The sequence below is a fragment of the Schistocerca cancellata genome, chromosome 12 (genome assembly GCF_023864275.1).
Source record: "Schistocerca cancellata isolate TAMUIC-IGC-003103 chromosome 12, iqSchCanc2.1, whole genome shotgun sequence".
In the NCBI taxonomy this organism is placed as follows: Eukaryota; Metazoa; Arthropoda; class Insecta; order Orthoptera; family Acrididae; genus Schistocerca; species Schistocerca cancellata.
The window spans coordinates 88,128,162-88,143,896 of record NC_064637.1 but is presented as its reverse complement, the minus strand read 5'-3'; the positions used below and the strand labels follow the sequence as shown (position 1 = coordinate 88,143,896).

General features: G+C 44.1%; 1 pseudogene; it reads left to right on the top strand.

Moving 5' to 3' along the window:
- The first annotated feature begins 2,150 nt into the window (after positions 1-2,150).
- On the top strand, positions 2,151-2,268 carry LOC126109968 (5S ribosomal RNA; annotated as a pseudogene).
- Positions 2,269-15,735: the final 13,467 nt, after the last annotated feature.

The window sequence follows — 15,735 nt, the reverse complement described above, 5'->3', positions numbered from 1 at the left end:
GCCTCACATCAGCAGTCACCTGTGAGCTGGGATGAAGACCTGACAGCCGAAGACTGGCAAGCGGGAGTCCGTTGTTCGAGTCCGGGACACTGGCCTTCCCCCGCCGCGCCACACACGCGGCCGCTTAGAGAAGAGAAACACTGGGACGCCACATCCAAGGTATCACCATCCGATGCACGACTTCGCTCGCAATAATTAAACGGGCCACCTCGCGCTGCGCGTCTCCAGTCAGCTGGGCGAGACGGCGACACGAGATACACACCGCTACGCGTAATCAGACGCCGCTGCCGCCGCCGCTGCCGCAGCAGAAGGCTTCGCAAACGACACAGCTGCCGTTCTCCGAGCCAGAACATCGAGTAAGGAAGCAGTTGTACGAAACTTGAAATAAAAGTTATCTTATGCAAAATGCTCTTTCATTCTACCTCATACCCGAGCCAAGGAAGAACCCACCCTGCCCACATGCTGTTAACAGAGAAATGTTAATTTATTTAATATTTTCACCCTGACAGAATGCTTTAGAATGCTCATCCTGACAATTGACAGCATCAAAAGAGAAAACCCAGTTACATTTAGTGTCACAACTGTTACAGCTTCTTCGTTCCTCTCACCTGCGTCCAAGATTTTCAGCGTTCGGAAGTATTAACCGGTTATCCTTCCGGCCCCTACTACAATAGCGGCCGGCCGCCACCCCACTGTGCTCCAGAGCTCAGGTGCCACGGCGACCGTCTAGCTACTTGCAGTGTTTAATCAGAACCAACACCTGTGCGGGCCTTCCACCTAGAGCTTGAGTTCTGCCTGCCGTTTCATCTCCACTGGCGTTCCAACCTCTACTAGGATAGGCCATCATTCATTACGCCGTTTTTGTAATAAAGACACTCCGTCACCTATTATGCAATAAGCGTTAACAATTATTTACAAGACGTACGTGACAATGTCAGTCTGCTTTATATATTCATATATACGATGTACAGCCTATCACATGATACCTAATTGTGTTTGTAGATTACGGCAAAGTATGTGGATGAGTTCCTGTAAGGTGCAAAATTATAGCCACCTTACACTTGTAAGCCTCAGATTTTTACAATCAGTTCTAAACAACGCCTTATGTGCTGTACTGAGCGGCGGTGTTTTGCGGTGCGGTGCGGTGACTGGAAATGAGTCACTTATTAACGAAACTCTGAGTAGGGTAGCATATGAGAACATTTTACAGCAATGTGTACAACAGAGGAACACCTCACAGTGCACCCTGTCGTAGCGCATAGTCATCGTGCGAAAGATGAGCTAAATATGTGATCCGTTTGTTGCATCCTTCCGCTGCAGAAGCTGGTGGCAGTTGGGAGAGAGAAGGGGGGCAGGGTGCTGGATAGAGGTGTTGTGTTTCGCGATTAGCAAGTATATTGCGCCGCAGCAGTAATGATATAATATCCATTTCGCAACGCGTGTCAATGCTTTACGCAAATAGATAACGTTACTACTTGTTGTTCATTTCGCTAATGGGGAGCTGCATTATCCATTTGTACTAAACAGGACTAAACACGTAATGCTTCTCTGCTAACGCCAGCGGGACATATTTCTAGAGCCGGCCCACCGCCGAGCCTGACAACGCCAGAATAGGATTGACTGAAATACGCTCGCACGTGCGCTAACAGTAGCAATATACGTGACGTAGGACCCTTCCGACGTTTCCCCCGGCGGGGAGTATGAATGTCTGGAGCCACTTCTGCTCCAGCAATAACAGCAACGCCCACCCGGCGGTAGAGCTCTTATATCGTTAGGCGGGCGGCGGCCGCTATTAATCTTGGTTAAGGAATTTCCTGCCAGTGGGTGTGAGTAATGGGGTTGGTCGGCCGCCATAACAGGGGGAAGGGAAGGGGGGGAGGGGATGACTTAGGGTGCAGCTGGCGCCCGTGGGGACGTCGCACCGACTGGGGGGAGTGGGGAAGGGTTGCGCTCCATCACTGGCTGCCAGCAAACCAAACAGTTCAGCGCTCACGAAAAAGGAACCTCCATTTCAATCGCTATCGCTGGAATTAGGCTGTAGAATGATGTACTGTCCCGGTGAGTGAGTCTACGAACGCTGTCTTCCTGTAACATTGAGCGATGTGTATAGATATACTGCCAACAGATTTGCCGCAGTGGTAACAGCGGTCGGCAACGGCCTTGCCGCAGTGGATACGCCGGTTCCCGTCAGGTCACCGAAGTTAAGCGATGTCGGGCGTGGCCGGCACTTGGTTGGGTGACCATCTGGGCCGCCATGCGCTGTTGCCATTTTTCGGGGTGCACTCAGCCTCGTGACGCCAATTGAGGAGCTACTCGACCGAATAGTAGCGGCTCCGGTCAAAGAAAACCATCGTAACGACCAGGAGAGCGGTGTGCTGACTGCACGCCGCTCCTATCCGCATCCTTATCTGAGGATGACACGGCGGTCGGATGGTCCCGATGGGCCACTTGTGGCCCGAAGACGGAGTGCGTTTTTAACAGCGGTCCCCGTCACACCACCGAAGGGAGTCGGGCATGGCTAGTACTTTGATGGGTGACCGACTGGGTCTGCTGGCAGGTGTGGCAAGCAGGGTGCAATCATCCACTGTGACGCCGCCTGAGGAGCTGCAATTAAGACTACAGCTATGAAAACTGACAATGGCTGGCAGAGCAGTGTGCTCACCACATGCCCCTCCGTATCTGCACACGGTGACGCCTATGGCCTGAGGATGACACGGCGGCCGGTCGGTTCTGTTGAGCCTATCGAGGCCCGTACGGAAGGAATATATGTACACTACACCACGGTATATCTACACTGAAATCGAGGAAGGTTTTGAATCTTAAACCATTAGTGTCCTGCGTTGCACCGGAGGGCAAGTGACAGGACTGGAATTTACTAATTTTTCTGACAATAATAAACTACTGTATTCTCTATGCGCTCATTTTAGGATTATTCAACATCTGCCCTTTCAGTTTTGTGTTAGTAGATGTGAGAAGCAGACCACTACCGATAACAACTGTTGGTTTAAATGAAACATCTTTTCTACTCTCAAACTCTCATCACACCATGTATAACAGTTGAAATAATTTGTCATTTAGGTTAAAAAACTGTAAATAGTTCCTTAATAAATCAAGTATACATGTCATTTATTGATATTTATAGAAATTATTTGGTTCACAGGGAAATGTGTTATAAGTTTAGCGTTACATGAAAGGAACGCTAAATACTAATGAGAGCATTTCAATTATTTTTACTTCAGTTTCGACAACTTATTTCCAACTTTTAATTTTATAATTTTTCTTAGAGAACACTGGGACGGGGAGAGAAAATCGTATCCTACAGAACTGTAGGAGTAGATTAGTGTTTAACGTCCCGTCGACAACGAGGTCATTAGAGACGGAGCGCAAGCTCGGGTGAGGGAAGGATGGGGAAGGAAATCGGCCGTGACCTTTCAAAGGAACCATCCCGGCATTTGCCTGAAGCGATTTAGGGAAATCACGGAAAACCTAAATCAGGATGGTCCGAGACGGGATTCAACCGTCGTCCTCCCGAATGCGAGCAGTGTGCTAACCACTACAGAACTGCCCCTTTGAAAGAGGGAAAAGAAAATAGGGAAAGATGAAAGAGGGGCTAGTTATTTTCTGCCACACAAATGAAAAATGGTAGGTTTCTGTGTAAATGGTACGGTAAGTCCCTTGTTTCTGCATCACCAAATACAACTTGTGTAAACAAAGTAACAAATATTAAAAGACAATCTCAATGGTCAAAGAGACACAACGAAGGTTCTCGACCTTCCAGCCTGACAGCATAGAAGAAGGATGTGCGTGGAACTGATTGAATGGATCAAAATGTGAACCAGCACAAGATAGATATCCATAACACGAAGCGATGCTGCGCTCATACCAGTTGGTTACTCCTCGCAATGCCAGGATTCTTTACCGCAGAAATGGAAATACAGTGTTTCACGCATATTTTACAGGAGAAACTGTACAAGTGTACTTCAGGACACATGCGACAGCGCCAAAGGGACCTGGACGAACACTGCAGGTGAGCTCCAGATTCTTGAAACGAACCATCCGATTGTAAAAATTCAGCAGTTCAAATGAAGACGATATTTTGGAATAAACTGCATGACGTTAGCACGTACCTAGGGCAAGAAACGTAGTGTGGGGCTCTGGTTGAATGTTTTGGGACTTATTTTACCAAGTAATTTATTGCTTTTGTTTCTGATTCCTAATCTGTACTCGAGTTTAATTTATTTCATTCTGTACAAAAATATGTAAACTTTGCACATAAATGCACGAGGTTTTGCTCTCAATAGTGCTTACCATTACATTTATGGTACGCTACATTATATAAAATTAGAAAGTAAACACTGCTTTTCCATTTTAAACGCTTCCTTTTCAATATAACGAACAAGGCGAATGCAATAAATGAACAAAAATTTAATTTGAGCAGTAACGAGTCAAATAACCGAGGGCACTTTTTGTGCCGTAGATTATGAAACTATGAGATAGAGGATAGAGCGAGATGCATTTGACAGAGCACTGCGAGACCTGGGTCGAAACAAGGCTTCTGGAGTAAACGAAATTCCATCAGAACTACTGATGTCCTTGGGAGAGCCATCCGTGACCAAACTATTCTATCTTGTGTGTACGGTTTGTCAGACAGGCGAAATACCCTCAGACTTCAAGAAAAATGTATTAATCCCAATTCCAAAGAAGGCAGATGCTGGCAAGTGTCAGTACTACCGAACTATCAGTTTCATTAGTCGTGGATGCAAAATACTAACACAGATTCTTTACAGAAGAATGGAGAAACTGGTAGAAGCCGACCTCGGGAAAGATCACTTTAGATTCCACAGAATTGTAGGAACACACGAGGCAGTACTGACTCTATGACGTTTCTTAGAAGATAGGTTAAGGAAAGGGTAGCCATGTTTGAGGGGAGAGTGAGACAAGTGTGTGTCGTATCCTCGATGTTATACGGTCTGTACTTTCAGTATGCAGTAAAGGAAACCAAAGAAAATTTTGGAGTAGGAATTAAAGTTCAGGGAGGAGAAATAAAAACTTTGAGCTTTCCCGATGACATTGTTGTTCTGTCAGAGACAGCAAATACTTGGAAGAGCATTTGAAAGGAATGGACAGTGTTTTGAAAAAAAGATATAAGATGAAAGTCAGGAAAAACAAAACAATGGTAATGGAATGTGGTCCAGTTAAATCAGGGGATGCTGAGGGAATAAGATTAGGAAACGAGACGTTACAAGTAGTAGACGAGTCGTGTTATTTAGGTAGTAAAACGACTGAATATCGCCAAAGAGAAAAGGACATAAAAAGTAGACTTGCAATGCCAAGAAAAGCGTATGTGAAGAAGAGAGACTTGTTAACATTGGATAGAGACTTAACTGTTACGAAGTCTTTTCTGGAGGGATTGGTCTGGAGTGTAGCCTTGAGTGAAAATGCAACATAGACGATAAAGAATTCAGATAAGAAGAGACCGAAGCTTTTGAAATTTGATGCTACAGAAGAATGCTGAAGACCATATGGTTAGATCACGTAACTAATAAGAAACTACTGAATAGAAATGAGAAGAAGAGAAATGTGTGGCACTAACTGACTAGAAGAAAGGGCTAATTAATAGCGCACGTTCTAAGACATCAAGGGATCACCAATTTAGTACTGAAGGGAAATGTGGTGGGTAAATATCGTAGACAGAGTGTACGAGATGAATATACTAAGCAGATTCAGAAGAATGTAGGTTGCAGAAGTTACTCGAAGATGAAGAGCCTTACACAGGATAGAGTAGCACGGAGAGCTGCTTAAAAACAGTCTTCGGATTGAATGCAACCACCACCACGTCCACCACCAACATCAACAACAACAACTCATTAGACTGTTGATTCCATTCAACAGGTCTCGTAATTTTTCCTCACTTTCACTGAGGATAGCAATGTCATCAACGAAACCACTTATAATCTCTAGATCCTGAATCTTAGATCTGCTCCTGAACCACTGTCTTAGTCTCGTCGTTGCTTCTTCGATGTACAGAGCGAATAGCATGGGAGAGCTACTGCTTCCTTGTCCAAAAAGCTTTCGAATCCCAGCACATCTTTATTGCTCTTTCGTCCGTTCTTTAGTCTCTCTTCCCTTTGGTTCTTATATATATATATATATATATATATATATATATATATATATATATCACCATACCTTGCACCAATTTATCTGAGAATTATATTTCTAACGCATTTTTAGTGGGAATGTCACGGATTTTGATAAATTCCCCTATATTATCAAGACCATCGTTAGAAGTGTTTCCTAAAGCCAAAGTGCTAGTCATTTAACGGATGCCTACTCGTGGTTTAGCTTACAAGATTTAAAATCTGTAGAATTTAAGAAGTCTGAGGTAGCGAAACTTTTACTTCAGTCATTTCATGTGAAACAGCTTAATTTCCCAACATTTTCCTGTACGACTCATGGATTTCTGTGAAATTTTATGTGAACATTCGCACATGACCCCGATGAAGAACTGATAAAGTTTTCACGTTCGTGGAAGTATTACAAACCGAGATACAGTCGTCCGTTTAACTCCATGTTCGACTTTGCGCTGAGTGTATCTCGAGCAATATTTTGTTGAAAAATATGGAATTTTGCGTCCAGTACAACTTTAGGCGTTCTCTTAAGAATACCAAAGAAAATAATTTGTCCGCAGCTCGTGGTCGTGCGGTAGCGTTCTCGCTTCCCGCTTCCGGTTCCCGGGTTCGATTCCCGGCGGGGTCAGGGATTTTCTCTGCCTCGTGAAGACTGGGTGTTGTGTGATGTCCTTAGGTTAGTTAGGTTTAAGTAGTTCTAAGTTCTAGGGGACTGATGACCATCTATGTCAAGTCCCATAGCGCTCAGAGCCATTTTTGAAAATAATTTCGAAGCTGGGCTTCTTATACCTCAGGGACTCACGGTGCATCGTTAGCCCATGTTTGAAATTAAACCCACTGTTTTGTGGGGGAGGGGGGGGGGCTTAAAATACGTTGCTTCGAATGAGACTGGTTTTGAAGCTTCCGTGGAAAGCGGTATCTGTAAAAGAAAGGTCGAGAGTACTCTGTTTTCATCTTTTCACAAAAGTCACGTTTTCGACGAATTTGTAGATTATTGGAACAAGTAGGCGAACGTAATTTTTCATTCTACATCCTTCTGCTACCGAGCTATTGAATATTAAGTTTCATGATAAGCATGCTTTTTATCCTCAAGATGTAAGAATCCGATGGTTATATTTTTTCGTTTCCAACTTTCATTCAAACTGTTCAGTACTATTGTTAGCCCGCGTTGGATAATCAAATACGCTCTTTTTTGTATTTAACACTATGATCTTTTTGATAATCCTAATTCGAAAAGTTTTATAAAATATGGTTCTGTACAAAATCAGGTCGAAAATATCGTCTCGCATTTTTTACTCATTTACAAAATCGTCAACTTTCCACTTAATTTATTCACTATTAAAAAGCAGTACCTAAATTAAACTTTATATCTGGTATCCTTGTCTTGTTAGGTTACTCTCGAAAAGTGTCACGTTCGCAATACGTTTAGTCCCTGAGACATAAGAATCCAAAGTTTCAAATTATTTGGGTGGTGATTGTTTGGGGCTATCTTGTCTAATCTTTTCTGACTAAAAATGGCTTGTAAAATTCTTTTCATTACTATTCTTAAGAATGCGCATAAAGTTGTACAATAACGCAATATTTCATTTCTTTCAATAAAATATTGTCAGAGATATAAGAGCTCAAAGTCGCCTGAAATTCACGTTCGCACTGTGCCAAGTGGCGCGTGGAGTCAATCAGTTGACTATATCTCAGCCGGTATGGCTTCAACGAACGTAAACCTTTAGCATTGTTCATCAGGGTCATGTGCAAATGTTAACATAAAATCTGAACGAAATCTGATATGGTCGAGTAGGGAGGCCTAGACTGAGTTGACATCGACGGCCGTTTATTTTATAACTGGTATCGATCTATACGGCCATCACCAAATACGTCCAGAGAAATACTGAAGAGATGTTTCTCTGGACATACCTCATGATACTACTGTACATGAAAACTGGTACTACAGCAAAAAGGAGCCTGTGATCGAGACATTCCAAAATTTCCAAATTTTACATCTTGGATTGCTGTCCATACAGTGTGTGATTGTGTCCCATTCACGAAGAAGGCTTGCTACCAGATCCAACATGTCTACAGGGGCTCAAAAGGTTCAAATGGCTCTGAGCACTACGGGACTTAACATCTGAGATCATCAGTCCCCTAGACTCAGAACTACTTAAACCTAACTAACCTAAGGACATCACACACATCCATGCCCGAGGCAGGATTCGAACCTGCGACAGTAGCAGCAGCGCGGTTCCGGACTGAAGCGCCAAGAGCCGCTCGGCCACAGCAGCCGGCTGTCTACAGGGGGAGCTGCAGCAAGTGATCCTAGACGTGGTGTCATCTAAGACACTGAAGTATGGTCTGGTGTGTCCCAGTGGAGCATAAAAGGACTGACTGTTGCCCGTTCAGTTACACAGTACAGGCCTTCCACAACCGACTATTTTCTGTAGTTCAAGAAATAGCCCATTACTCAGTAGTTTATTAATTCTAGCGTGATGCGAGATAGCGCCTCAACTTCGTATCTTTTGACCATCGCACGAAACATGAAAACGCTAGCACAGTAACGAAGGTCAGAACTGCGATATATTGAATAGGAAAAAACTGTGAGGTCGTGCTCGTGAGCTGATTTTGTATTATATCTGATGCCATTTACTTTAGCGGCACGACTGTGTTTCTTGCAGCGGGTGCGAGGGATCCTGTTTCTAATACTTGGAGTACTTAGGTGAGGCAATGCATCGACATCCACAGGTGTACCTCTGTGAATAACTAGAAACTCGTAGCAGACTGCAAGGTACTGGAATTTGTTCTCGTTACATTCACAGATTGAGTGCAGAAAGAATAACTGCTTGTACGTCTGTGTGATGGCTGTTACTGATTTAATATTATCTTCACCGTTTCTTACCGAGCGAGGTGGCGCAGTGGTTAAACACTGGACTCGCATTCGGGAGGACGACGGTTCAATCCCGCGTCCGGCCATCTTGCTTTAGGTTTTCCGTGATTTCCCTAAATCGCTCCAGGCAAATGCCGGGATGGTTCCTTTCAAAGGGCACGGCCGACTTCCTTCCCTGTCCTTTCCTAATCTGATGAGGCCGATGACCTCGCTGTCTGATCTCTTTCCCCAAAACAACCCTCACCGTTTCTATGGGATAGACAGAGCAGCTCAAAATTACTCCTAGTTTTTACCCCGAAAAGTAGTTCTTGAGGTTTTCACTGCGTTTTTCCTTGGGTGTCTGCCATATTTTTCACTGTTTCTGTCACAGTCCCTCTCTGCTCAAATAAGCATGTGACCACGTGCTTCGACCTCGTTTATTCATTTGCCTTACGTTGTCTTTCAGTATGGACTGGCATCTACATCTAGATACATAATATACAAGCCTCCATGCGGTGCATGGTGGAGGGAACTTTGTACCAATACAAGTCATTCCCCCGCCTGTTCCTCTAGAAAACAGAGCAAAGCAAAAAGACTATCTATATGCTTCCGTAAGAGCTCTAGTTTCTTTTACATTTTCCGTGCGGTCCTTTCGCGTGAAGTATGTTGGTGGCAGTGAGCCGCAAATGCCGATTTTCTAAATTTTCCAGATAGCGTTTCGCGAACGTCTTTCCTCCAGGGATTCCCATTTGATTTCACGGAGCAGTTCCGTAATACTCATATGTTTACCAAACTTACCGGTAACAAATCTAGCAGCACGCCTCTGAAATGATTCGGTGTGTTCTTTTAATCCGACCTAGTAGGAATCCCAAACACTCGATCGATACTCAAGAACGGGTCGCACAATTGCTCTATACGCGGTCTCTTTTCACTTTCCTAGAATTCTCCCACTAAACACAGGCTTTGGAGTGTTGCGCCTAAATATTTAATGGACAAGGCTGTGCCAAGCAGTACATCGCTTATACTGTTGTTGCCGTTGTTGTTGTTGCCGTTGTTGTTGTTGTTGTTGTTGTTGTCGTCTTCAGTCCAGAGACTGGTTTGATGCAGCTCTCCATGCTACTCTATCTTGTGCAAGCTTCACTATCTCCGATTAACTACTGCAACGTACATCCCTCTGAATCTGCTTAGTGTATTATTCTCTTGGTCTCCCTCTGCAGTTTTTAACCTCCACGCGTCTATCCAATTCTCAATCGGTGATCCCTTGATGAATCAGAAAGTGTCCTACCAACCGATTCCTTCTTTTAGTCAGATTGTGTCACAAATTCCTCTTCTCCCCACTTCTTTTCAGTACCTCCTCATACTGATACTACGAGTGTAAATCAATTATTACCCGCAATTTAGTTATATTTCTGTTTACTTTGGTAGTAATGTCGTTTTATGTTGATGACGCATGCTTTGTCGTTATCGCTGACGTACTGTTAATCATAGCTGCTCCGTTGTCTATTTGCACCAAAGAAGAGCAACTTTGAGTGATCCTTTTTCTGTGGTCGGAAGGCATATTAGAGGCATAAATTCATCAAAGACTTTCGATACTGTACAGGAACAGTGTTTCGCCATAACGGAGTGTCAGCGAATGGATTGAAAAATTCCTAAATGGTCGCGTAAGTGTTACGCACAATGAAGGTGCTGGTTGACCGTTTACCGCCACAAGTGAAGAAACCATTGAGCGTTCACGTGAAGTGATTCACTTGGACGATTAACTATTGACGAAGTGGCACATCGTCTGCAAATTAGTCACGGTTCTGCCTACGAAATCATCCACAACAGACTTGGGTTTCACAAATTTTGTGCAAGACGGGTCCCAAAACAACTGTCTCAGTTGCATAAACAAACGCGCTTGGGCATCTGCATAAAATATTTGGATTGCTACGGTTACGAAGGGGTCAACTTCATAGACAGGATCATTAGTGGTGACGAGACATGGATCCATCATTACGAGCCGGAGAGTAAACGGCAGAGTATGGAAAGGAAACATCCTAATTCGCCGTGCAAGAAAAAGTTCAAGACCCAACTACCCGCAAGAAAACTGATGCTTGAGGTGTTCTGAAATGCACAAGGTCCAGTACGGAACATTATGGGGAAAGGGGCACACAGTGAGATGCTTACTGCCATGCTAAAGCCTGCAATTCGAAGCAAACGACGCGGATTGCTGTCAAAATGTGTTGTGTTGTTGCACGACAATGCACGTCCGCATACTGCTGCCCACACTGCTGAAAGACTCCAGAAACATAAATGTGGAGGACTGGATCATCCTCCATGTAGCCCCGATTTTTCCCCGTCTATCACTTGTTTGGTCAACTCAAACAGGCATTAAGGGGCCGTCGGTTTGCCTCGGAGGAAGCAGTGAAAGAAGCGGTGCATTCCTGGCTAGCAGCTCAACCGAGAACCTACTTTTATGAGGGCATCAGGTAGTAACGATGGACCAAGTGCGTTCAAACGCAAGGAGACTATGTCGAAAAATGATATTCTTGTAAGTGTCCTATTTGATTAAAATAAAGTTTTGTAACTATTTTACGGATAATAATAGTCTTACCCTCGTGTATTCGAACATAACAGGACGGTTTTTCCAACGTATCTGCATAAATTTACATTTTTGTACATTTAGAACAACCTGTCTTTCATCACATCAAATACAAATTCTAGATCTACACCATAGGCCGCAAGCCACCTAATGGTGTGTAGCGGAGGGTGTTTCTGGTACCACTAACCAATCCCCCAATCACGTTCCGCTCGCGAATGGCGCGTGGGAACTATGTCGGTATGTCTCTGCATTGGCTCTAATTTCTCCTATTTTCTCATCGTGGTCAATATGCGAGTTGTATGTGGGAGGTAGTAATATGTTGTCCCACTTTTTCCGGAAAGCTCTCTTTCGAAATTTCAACCACTTGATAAGGAACCCAGACTGACTAACGGTTCTCAAGAATGGGTCGGTTGTGAGTCACTTCCTTTGTCGATGAGTTACACTTTCCCAAGAATCTACCTATGAATCTAAGTCCGATATCTGCATTCCCTACTATTTATTTTATGTGGTCATTCCCCTTTAAGTCGCTCTGGATAGTAGGTCTCTGAAATTTTACCGTAGATACTGACTGTTTCCAGCAGTTTCTCATCAGCAGTGTAATTGCACAGTAGTAGCTTTCATATCGTAGGTATTCGCAATATGTGTCGATTATTTACGTTTAGGGTCAAGTGCCAGAGCCTCTTCGGAAATATTGTTCTTGTTTCCAGTACTAATCCCGTGAACTGAATCACAGAACTGAAAGAGCGATATGGTTCTTATGACAAATTTTGTTTTTGTTGTAGTCTTCAGTCTCAAGACTATTTTCATGTATCTCTACATGATACTCTATCTCGTACCATCCTTCATCTCCGAATAATTACTCCATTCTTCATCCATTTGAACCTGCTTCAGCCTGTCCATTTCCCTCTTTAAATCCTATAACGTTTGAATGACCTTACACACCACTCTCCGATCTGTACAGTTCCAGGTTTGTTTTTTCTGATGACGATATTGTACAGAGCAGTCCCCTCCCAGAGATCTGAATGAGTGACTACTTTACCTCCGTGATATTTTTAACCAAGAGGCTATCATCGTCATTTAACCATACAGAAGAGATGCGTTGCCTCCTCCTGTAGTTTCCCCTCATTTTTAGCCATTCGAAATACCAGCTTATGAAAGCCATGTTGGGTGGTATTGCAAGACCAGGTAAGTCTACCATCCAGTCTGAAAAGACATCTGCCCTCCTCAGGAACAATAAGTTTGTCTGGCGTCTCAGTAGATACCCTTCCGTTGTGGTCGCACCTAATATATCGCTGTCGGTATCGCAGCAGAGCTAAAGCCACCCCACCATTGCTTCACGGGAGGACAAATTTCGTTAAAGAATATATGCACTGAGCTGACGAAGATCATGGAACAGCGATATGCACGGGTACAGATGCCGACATTATCGCGTACACTATGTGTGAAAGGGCACTGCACCGTCGGAAATGTCATTTATACTTAGATAATACACATGAAAAGGTTTTCGACGTGATTATAGCCACATAACAGGAATTAACAGACTTTTAGTTAGAGATAGACGCGTGGGACATTCCATTTGGAAGTCGTTAAAGAGTTCAACATTCCACGATTCACAGTGTCAAGTGTGTGCCGACATACCACATTTCGGGCATTACCTCTCACCACAGAGAACACAGTGACCGACAGCCTTCACTAAACGACCGGGATCAGCTGCGCTTGCGTAGAGTTGTCAGTGCTAACAGACAAGTAACCCCGTGTAAAATAACTGCAGATATCAATGTGGGACGTAATATGAACGTATCGCTAAGGACAGTGCCACGAAATATGGTTTTAATGGGCTATGGCAGAGGACCACCGACTTGAGTGCCTTTGCTAACTGCACGACATCTATCAGTAGGCTGTTTAGGTTTTTATGTTGGTAACGCCACTTAGTGCTCCGTATGAAAATCGTTGACTGCGCTGTGTGCAGTCTGTGGCTGTCTGGACTCATTGTTGGAATATTCGCTAGTGTAGCGTTGGGCAGTTGGATGGTAATAGCCAGTAGCGTTGGGCAGTTGGAGGTGAGCCGCCAGCAGTGGTGGATGTGAGGGGAGAGATGGCGGAGTTTTGAGAGCGGATGATCTGCAAGTGTGTCCGCCAGAAAAAGGAAATGTGTAAAGATGGATGTCCTGAACTGATACATATATTATGACTTTTGAACACTATTAAGGTAAATACATTGTTTGTTCTCTATCCAAATCTTTCATTTGCTAACTATGCCTATTAGTAGTTGGTGCCTTCAGTAGTTAGAATATTTTATTTAGCTGGCAGTATTCGCGCTCGCTGTACTGCAGTAGTTCGAGTAACGAAGATTTTTGTGAGGTAAGTGATCCATGAAAGGTATAGGTTATTGTTAGTCAGGGCCATTCTTCTGTAGGAATTATTGAAAGTCAGATTGCGTTGCGCTAGAAATATTGTGTCAGTTTAGTGATGATCAAAGTAAGTAAAGAGAGAACTGAGTAAGTTCAGTTTTGCTCAGCTGTTTGAAAATCAAATAACGTAAGAGTTTTTCCAGCACTGCCATTCGTTACATACAAAGTGGAAGTTTCACATCGCCTGCAGCGCCTCTCCTGGGTTCTTGACCATATCGGTTGGACCCTACACTACTGGAAAATTTGGACTGGTCATATGAGTCCCGATTTCAGTTGGTAACACCTGATGGTAGGGTTCGAGTGTGACGTCGGAGCCATTGACCAAGACGTCAACAATGCACTGTGCAATCTGGTGATCGCTCCATGGAAGGGACTGGGTTCTCGGGTACGACTGAAGTGATCATTGACTGCAAATGGTTATGTTAGGCTACTAGGAGAACATCTACAGCCGTTCAATAACTTCATTTTTATGGAAGTCAATTCACCATGTCACTGGGCTACAGTTATTCGCGAATGGTATGAAGAACATTTTGACAGTTCGAGCGAGTGAATTCGCCTCCTACATCACCCGTTATGAAACCCACAGAACTTTTATGGGACGCAATCGAGAGTTCAGATGGTGCACAGCATACTACAACGGCAACTGTTGCGCCATTATGGACGACCACAGAGACAGCACGACTCAATATTTCTGCAGAGGGTTTCCAGAGACTTGTTGGGTCTATGCTACGTCGATATGCTGTCTGCGATGCGTGAAAGGAGGTCTAACACAATGCTAAGAGGTATCCCGTAACTTTTGTCACGTCATCGTGTGGTGGATAGCAGTAGTTAGTTTGCAAAGGCATTTCAGCAGGCTTGTACAAGGTGTCTTAGGTTTTTATCCCCCCAAAAATTCCTGTAATAGTGTTATGGACCTGGTGTTTGGCTCGATGAGTAATTTCAAAGTGTGAATGTTAGGCATGGGGGATTACTGCTTCGAGCCGAGGGGCCAGGAAACGAAATCCTCTCGTCGTCGTTACACACTGCGAAGTCGTGCAAGCTGTTGTTCATCGGTTTTGTAGATGGCGTCTTTTCCGAGGATGAATAACCAATTTCGACAGAGCTATGAACAGGCACTGGAGGTTTTCAAACAATAATTGTCTTGGACGGTTCAGCTGCCGATCTCGTTTGTGTGTGTGTGTGTCCAGAGACCGCACATTACTCATCTAGACGCCGGTGTACGGCCTACACAGTCTCTGGGTTATTCGATGGTCGGTGAAAACGTAGATACAAACTTCAATGTGGCAGCCTTTTCGCAATCAAGACAAACGTAAAAACGCACTATGTTTTCTTTTTTTTCGCGTGCTTGTGCATGCAGAACGTACAGTAATACGCCGTATCTTGCAGCGTGACAGGGTGACTTACTACTAAAGTGCAAGAGGCGCCCGTAATGCATACTGTGCTCTCGAGATGCAAAGAGTTCTCTACGACAGTTGTTACACCTAAAGTCTGCTCCGTAAAATCCATCTTTCCGTCGCACAATACTGAACGTCAGAGAGTAGAGACTTAACGCATGCAAGTTCTACGTCGTACGCAGAATGTGTTGAGTCGTTCTGTCGTAGTCTTCACCTTGAGGTGTTATTCTTTTGTGCTTAGGAATGGCCCGCATTCGCGATGCTCTGTTACGCATATTAAAGCACTGAGAGACCAGCAAATTGCAACCAGTGTTGCTATATGAGAGTAATGTCGTGAGATGTTGCCAGTAGCCTCGTACAGCAC